This window comes from Tachypleus tridentatus, chromosome 6 (genome assembly GCF_004210375.1).
Source record: "Tachypleus tridentatus isolate NWPU-2018 chromosome 6, ASM421037v1, whole genome shotgun sequence".
Classification (NCBI taxonomy): Eukaryota; Metazoa; Arthropoda; class Merostomata; order Xiphosura; family Limulidae; genus Tachypleus; species Tachypleus tridentatus.
Window position 1 is genome coordinate 38,713,253 of NC_134830.1, and position 9,230 is coordinate 38,722,482.

The following is a 9,230-nucleotide window of genomic DNA, read 5'->3' on the forward strand; positions in this document are numbered from 1 at the left end:
ACAATATTTACAAGCATTTCAGAGTTTGTGACTCAGTCATTACATATATTGTAATAAAAGGAAACCATGCATACTATTAATGACCTGTTAAAGACATATTTAGAATTCCACTTCGATGAACAAACCGAGCCATTTTTACAAAGGCAGAGTTGTCGCCCACCCGATGAATCATTAACAATAAAAGTAAAGTACAGACTAGTTGTGGACAAAGAAAAAACAAGTTAATCACATTAACGATTTTGTTAAAAGTCAAGTATAACGAATACGACTCAGAACACGCACTGTTTAATTCATCACCTGTTGTTTTCCTTGAATATTGTCACCCCCTCTGGTACAGAGGTAAATCTAAGAACATACAACGCTATAATCAGGGGTTCGATTCCCCTTGGTGGACTCAGCAGTTAGTCCAACGTGGCTTTGCTATAAGAAAACACAGGCAAACATACACACACACACACACCTTGAATATTACGATCCCCAGAGGCACCACGTCTACGGTCTTATAACACTAAAAACCGAGTTCCTCAATCCCTGATGGGCAGAGCACAGATAGCCCATTGTATAGCTGTGTCCTAAACAACACACAAACAAATCCTTGAATATTCCACATCATCCCTATTTTACGGTCACTTTCATACAGTAACCGTATCAAAATGGTTATACCGTTTTGTTCATGCTCTTAGTTTAGTCAGCTGCAATTTTATAAAATAGGCTGTTTATAAAATCATGTTCATGTATTACGTTACTGTTTGTCGAAGATCAAGACCCAACAACCCCTACAGTTTTTACTCTATGATATAAAACATGTGCTGAGATCCAGTTTCAAAGATGTATAAAATGGACAATTTGTGTTATGATCAGAACAGTAAAATAATCCCACATTTATTACTAGCTGAGGAAGAACTGTGTTACAGTATTATTCTAATAGAACGTTGAAACGTTTGGCTATAGTATTTCTTTGAAGCCTAATTAGTGATACTTTTAATTGCCTGAAAGGGCTACACATTTTGGTGTAATAAATACTGTATGCATGTAAAAGTATATTTACAGTTCTTATTAAGCGCGGCACAGCGACTCGTAAAATTGCTCGTAAAAATAAGTTTTTTTATTTCTTTATAAGCATAAAGTTTTAGCTTATAACTCCAATTTGAGATAGACTAACTGTTTTGGACACGGGAGGTCCAACCCTTTAGATTTATGTATTTTACCATGCTCAAGATCTTTAGATCAATTTACTCTAATCGTGCGTAAAGGAATTTCAATTTGTTAGAGATTCTAACAAGCAATAAAATCTGATCGCGTATACGCGAACTCCATGCTTGGTATTTCCGGCACATATAAATGAATACATATGTAAACCAAGGATTATATGGTTACACTCGATTTCTCTGGCTTTATTGAGTTAAAAGAGTCCAATTCCTCTTTTAATGTCCAGGTTGGTTAAGGCGTTCGACACATAATTTGCGGGTCGCAGGGTCAAATTCCCATTGCACCAAATAGTTCGCCCTTTCAGCCGTGGGGGCGTTATAATGTTCAGTCAATCCCACTATTCGTTGGTAAAAGAGTAGCCCAAGAGTTGGTGGTGGGTGGTAATGACTAACTGCCTTCCCTCTAGTCTTACGCTGCTAAATTAGGGACGGCTAGCGCAGATAGCCCCTTGTGCAGCTTTGCGCAAAATTAAAAAAGAAAACACAAATAAACTATTTTAGTTAAATTTAATTACTAGCACGAGCGAAAATAGCTTCCACGTTTCGACATTTTTTCTCCTACATAAAAGTAAGTCAAGGAGGGAATTTCCCAGGGTCAGATCAAATATGGCGTTATGAGTGTGACAGCTCATCATTATGGCGGCAAGCTACATAAGATCCGAATAGAAAAGCCAAAAAGACTTCCATGAAAGAAAGTATTGAATTGCATTTGCACCCTAAAAACTGGTGAAATTAGTGAAAATCTGTGCTTGGAAATAATTACAAAACAGCCTCTGTTAAAACAGATTGAAGATATGAATTATCTTTTGGAAAGAGGACGGTTTCTCCTTAGAAGAATAATAGGTGTATGTATAATCACATGGTTATCGTGTGTTTTAATCCTTTATCAAAAGGCACCAATATGTAGCACGTTTGCTCAGTTATATTCAGTAAATTCAAGAACAGTGTGTGGCATGATCTTAGGAAGGAAATTTTATATATTTGCTGAATATTCTTTTGTGCATCGCCAGTTTGATACAGAATAAATTTGGTTTCAGTGCTTTCTCTGATTTTTAACACACTTTTACCTTAGTATAAATAATATACAAACGAAAAAAATAGGATTCAGAGATGAACTTACTCTACACTTGCCAACAAGAAGTAAAAGTTCCGCGACCATTGAGGATTCCCTCTTGTTTTTGGTATACATCGTTATTTAACTTAGAAACACGTTTATCAGACCGGTGTCTTAATTGAAGAACTAAACTGAAATTGACCCTTGGTCAGAACTTACCCTCTGTATTTCATCTCTGTATGTGTGTTTGTCAGTAAAATTTCTCAAAAACGGCTGAACGAATTTTAACGAACTATGACTCAGCTACAAAAGGATTCTGATGCATTTAGAGATAAACTTCCACGAGTAATATTAGAAGACAGAATGAATCTTGACTTACTGGACAATATCCTTATATAGTCATAAGTTACACTGTAGCGTCTTCTCGTGAGCATGATTTTGGCATTGGAATTTTTTAATCATCTTCTTACCTCATCAGTTACAAGTTTATGGTGATATTGATCATCAATCGAGTTATGGACAGTGTAAGATTATCAAACTAAAACTATATTAACCATGATTTTTAAACGATGAGACTGCTGATGACAGTTTTAATTAAGTTTAGAGATAGAACTGTAAACATTTTAAATTTTCTTGTCCTTGACTAATTACTGTAGTTTTCCAAGCAGAATATCACAGTTACACATATGGTTTTTTCATCGTTACTCAATACGACCTTTCATAACATATTTTGTATAAGACATACATTTATATATAAGTATGCATAATACATAAAAATGTTCAGATACTGTTCTACGTGGAACCCAATAGCCTGCGTTGAGGCTTGTTAATAAGCATCTCATTGGAAAAAAATAAATCAATGAAAGATTTTAATATGCGTTATTTTTCAATGGAATCCCGCACTAAGCCAGTTGGATACGAAGTGCTTAAAATACTGGTATTGTATTGTTTTATTACCACCTGTTAATTTATGAATGGTCTCGAGCGAAAGGACCAAGCAGAAATGAAACTGTTTTTGTCTCATTCTTGAATGAGGATATTTGTAGTTTCTTCAATAAATGCTTTTAATCGAGTATTATATCTTAATTAAGTTTAAGCTAAATGTTACTCGGTAGCAAAGCTGTACATTTGTAGACAAAAGCCAGTAAAAACGGTGTGCTGATACTCGTAATGGGCAGAGCACATAAAGCCCATTTTTATACTCAACTGGAAACAAATCAATGTGGTAAAATTTACGTGTATATATATGTATATATATATATTTATGTTGTGATATACTTTCTTTATTGAGGTTAAAATCAAACGATATCATAATTTTATTTTAAAAATTCCTTTACGATTTTGATTTAATAATTGATTGATTCCATAACACACTATCTATTGATAACGTAAACAGTGTGTTGCGTTTTTTAACGAATTCATTACATTGAATTTCACACAGAAGAATTTTATAAATGCGATCGCTGATAAAATGTACATTAAGATTGGGTCGTTACCAAGACTTAAACGAAAAAATCACAATTTTTATTTATGACTTTAACATGTGATGGGTGCACGTCATGCATCTAACTTTAGAATAACAAACACTTTCAGTGTATAATTTATAACTGGTCTTCACAATCTGAACAGTACATTGTGTTATACGAGTAATGAAAGAACAAATCGGACATCTAAAGCTTTATATCTAGCCATACCTAATTTAGAGCTGTTTATCACAGAAAGAGCAACCAGTAAGTAGCACCCACAAAACATTAAATATAGGGACTGATTGTCACTGTAATAAGGCCTTCCAGGTGCATATACTGATTGTTAAAGATCGAACCTTGGGCTTTTTAATTCACACATAAATAAGAAAAACAACAAAAGGAGAAACTCAAAATCACCAAATGTATAAATATATTAGTAATAAGAACTCAGACCCGTTTAGACTTTATATATTTTATAGTCAGGTCATGCTTTAACACTATATAGGCTTAGCTATTTATGAACTTATTTCTTCTTGTTGTATAACTAATGTTCATTATTAAATAAGTTGAACGGTGTATGAAAGGAATAGTCAAATATTTGTTAAACTGAAAATAAATATAACACTATTTCGCAAGTTCTTTGTTTCCAATACAAAGTTAAATAGGTTAACGTCATAAAATTTCTGTCATTCTAAGCCTCCTTCAGGCCCATACCGGAAGCCTTAAGTTTGTTTGTATTGAATTTTACGCAAAATACATCTGGGCTAGCATACCGTACTTCAGCAGTAATACACTAAAAGGAAGACACCAACACTATTTTCCGTTAACTCTTGGGCTATTTTACCAATGAATAATGCAGTTGACCAACAATTATAACACCCAAATACTGAAAGGACGGACATGTTTGTTGGGACAGGGATTCGAACCCGCGACCCGAACATGTCAAGGGGAGCGTCCTAACTATCTGGCCTTGCAAGTTCAAAGCGCTTAGCAAAGTTTATTTGTGTTTGACAATTTGATTCTTCAATCTCTAATATAAAATTATTATGTTAAAATATTAATTTTAGAAAACATTTAATAATGTGAAATATATAGGCCTGAGAGAAATTGGACGAATAGCTCAAAGGAGACTTTCATAATCTCTTAATTAGGTGTGTGCAAACTGTATAAATATATGGTTGGTAATTTATATAAGGATTTAAACACATCACAAAGTTGTTGTTTTAGAAAAGACACAGTTTGTTGAAAAACAAGTTTATTATTCTGTTTAAAACACCTGCTAACGTACGAAAATACATGGAAAAATATGAATGTTATTACAAATGTGAGAAATGTTTATTTATAGATTAAAACGCCATCCAGTGGCACAGCGGTATGTCTGTAGACTTTCAACGCTGAAATACGGGTTTCGATACCCGTTGTTAGCAGAATACAGACATCCCTTGAGTAGCTTTTACTTAATTGCAAACAATAACTTCAAATTAAATTGGCTTGGGATATATGAACCAATCGTATAAAGGTTAGCCCTCAAATTACCGAATCATTAATGGCGTGATGAACACGTTGCATCAGTTATTTTATAATTTTATCTGTAGTAACAACCAGTTTAAAGAACTGATCCCAAACAAAATCACTAATTAATTTTGTGTAAAATAGACAGAAAATTCCGATACTAATTAGTAGGACTAATAGTAATACTGATGGTATTTTGCTTATATTATTTGTGCGTCTTGTATTCATCAATCCACAAGGAATTTTTACCACAAATACTTGAGAAACGTGGGCTTAACAACTCTGCAGGGCCTGTTTGGTTCTTTTAGAATTCTAGTTTCGTTGTTCTTTAAAGCCTGTATATTTTATGTACCATCATTCAGATTACATATCTTATTATCTTATGATTCAATTTTGATATTGTATGTGTGTTTGTATGCAGGGTCCCTGAAGGTGATCTGTTTCAAGAGTAGATAAAACCAAAATTCGAAATTAACAAATATTTTTATTTCTTAATTTCGAATTTCGACTGTCACGCTGTGTTGAAGCCTACAGAGTGTTTACTTTCTCACGCCATTCACGGCACGCGCAGGTTTTGTTAACGTCACATGATCTCATTTTAGAGTCTGTTGACAGAGGACACGCTACTGCACTGTGGTGATAGCTGTTAAAAAGATGACTCCGCCACTGGCCTTCCATCTCCTTTCGGAGAAATTATATACGCATACATTTTGTTTTTGGCAAACAGATGAAGCTTGGGACGAAACATTAATAAAATGAATGTGATACGAAATGCTATCTCAGATTATATAGATTTCTGAAAAAGTTCAAACATCACGACAAAGATCATAAAAACCGCGGTAGTTAACGGTACGCAAACAAGTCAGTAATTTAAGAGTCAAAGGGTTTGTTTATTTTGAATGTCGTGCAAAGCTACTCGAGGGCTATCTGCGCTAGCCGTCCCTAATTTAGCAGTGTAAGACTAGAGGGAAGGCAGCTAGTCATCATCACCCACAGCCAACTCTTGGGCTACTCTTTACCAACGAATAGTGGGATTGATCGTCACTATGTAACGCCCCACGGCTGAAAGGGCGAGCATGTTTGGTGTGACCGGGATTCGAACCCGCGGATCAAAAGGTAATATTACACAAAAGTTGCTGATGTAGAAATTAAACTAATGATATCAACTGGAATGTTCAGTCATAATATCTTGTTTCATCTGTCTTAAATTGTTCATATCTAGTATATCTGATGTCAAGAATTCACTTGAACATTGAAGGATACAATACCGTGGAATTTTATTGTGAAACTTTGAAAACTTTTTGGGAAATGGTACGAAACAGAAAAGATGAAACTCGACTGTCTTGTATATCTAGAAGTGTAAAAGCCCTCTAATCCTCACCCCCCCAAAAAAAAAACAATTATTTCCAAGTTAAAAACGTTGTGCTTTGTTAATGGACAAGCGAGTTTAAAGTCATGTTTGTAACGTGTTGAATTTCGAATGAAGTATTTGAACGGCATCACCCTTCGTCTCAATCAGCTATATGCCCGTGTGTCTGGTGTTTTGTGATAAAACGAATGCTTATCTATATGCAAAAACGGCTCGTTTGGGTTGAGAAAATATTTTACATAGAAGAGCGAACAACGTTTCGACCTTCTTCGATCATCGTCAGGTTCTCAAAGAAAGAGGTAACTGACCGGAAGCTGACCACATGTTTCAAAGGGGTTCTGTAACTGAGTGTCGGAATGTAGAGGGCGGTGTTAGATGTTTGAATATATAATTTTATTTATTTTATTATATTAATATAGGTATAAAGGCGTTCCTTTATATTGGTATCTAGTTTCATCTATATCGTTATGTGATACGTAGTACAGATACAGAGGAAACCGTAGTGTTTAAATTTATACTTTATCAATGCTGCTTTTATTTTTAATTAATTAAAAAAACTCAAATATGATTTAAAATAAAATTCGTTTCTTTTAGTTGAACTTTGTTAAAACTTAATAAACAAATTAATGAAAAGCACAACAATTTAAAAAAAAAGAATTAAAATAACTCTAAAGAGAAATGTATGTAGTCAGTGACAGTAGGACAGAACTGCAGGGCCTGGCATGGCCAAACGCGTAAGGCGTGCGACTCATAATCCGAGGGTTGCGGGTTCGCGCTCGCGTCGCGCTAAATGTGCTCACCGTCCCAGCCGTGGGGGCGTATATTGTTACGGTCAATCCTACTATTCGTTGGTAAAAAATTAAAATAACTCTAAGGGACAGAGAAATGTACGTAGTCAGTGACAGTATGACAGAACTGCAATGCTAAAATACGGAATTCGTTTCCAAAAACCGGATAGAGTGAAGATAGCCGAATGTATAGCGTTCTACTAAAGGAGAGAGAGAGAAAGGAATGACGTTAATAAGGATAAAAATGAAAGTTGTTCACTAATACATTAAGATTTTTTAAATCCAAACGACGATATTTCTGTTTTCAGTTTTTATTTGTATGTAGCACCAATCGTTTGCTATTAATATTATTTTCATTAATTATTTTTTCGTTTGTTTCTTATTGAATTTCCTCTAAGGCTGCTCAGGGGCTATCTTCTCTAGCCGTTCCTAATTTCGAAATAATAGAATAAAGGGGGAGGGAGAAAAGCCAGCCAACACAAACCTATGGAGAACTATTACTCATTAATGGTATTTGATTGTCACTTTTATAACGCGCTACATAAATACATGGTACAATTTTTTACCATTAAATTTGCTGTAATTGGAATAGAAGTATGCGCAGTTAGGGGCTAGAACCACGGAACTTTGAATGCAATACATATTTTGTTTTACTTATTAGCATCATTCCTTTTTCCTCTCGGTACCTGTTAAACAAATGTTGAGAACGTCACAGTAGACCATTTTTATTAAACTATAAGTCAATAAAACAGTTTTAATACACTATTAAACACAAGTTAATATAGATCTTATGCCTCTATTTTCATGCTGCTACTGTTTGTTGAAGCTCGGTCTCTTCAACTGGACCTTCTGTCTGATATTTGACCAATCTGTAAGAACAGATTTGAATACAAAACTGGTAGTTATTTTTGAAAAAAACACAACAGAAATAGCAAAATATTAAAATAGCTTTTAAGCACATTTTCAAACATGTTCCCTGTTTGTTATTGAAACACATGATAGATGACGCTTTAGCTCTTAATTAGAAGGTTCGGAAGTTAACAACATCCATATTAGATTTGCTCTTAAATGCTTCACAACATTTTGAAAATTTCAATAATTAAAAGTCACATCTGTTTTAAATCACTTTGACTCTGTTTTCAACTAAATAATAACAAGACAAGGCATCTTTACATGATTGAATAATAAAGTCACAACTTCTTTAAGATACTTTATATCCTTATATAACTGTACAATAATTAAAAACCTTCTTTAAAACATAAGAGATTTGTTCTTAATTTTTAAGTGAAGTTCACACCTATGTTAGGTATAACTAGCACAAGATATCTGTGAAGTTTATGCCCCTTCATGATTCAAAGAGACCCCAATGTATCAATGTTTCCCCATTATATTTAATTATTTTACATTTAACCATAAGTAGGGCTAGCACACAAAAACAAAACCGTTTAGATATCAAACCGTGGTATTGGATTGGTATCTGTGCACGTGATGTATGTTTGGTTTCAATAGCTTCTGAGTGAGAATATGAACACAATTTGAAACTTGGCGTACACAGGATCTCGGGGGAGAGAAGAAACACTGATACTAGATTCGGTTAGTGCGTCCTTCGTGTTTGGGTAATTTTCATGACACATTTTAGCCCCCTCCGCTTTGAACTCCGAGAGTAAACAACAAGAAATAACGAGCTATTTAATAATTAGTTTTTCAAGAAAAAATCTATATGATATGAAATAAAACATCTTATCGTTGGAAACAGTTAGAGTCTCCAGTTTGTAATTAAGTTGAGAAAACATGAAATTTTACATTAAATATATAGTCTGTTTTTTTGCTTTG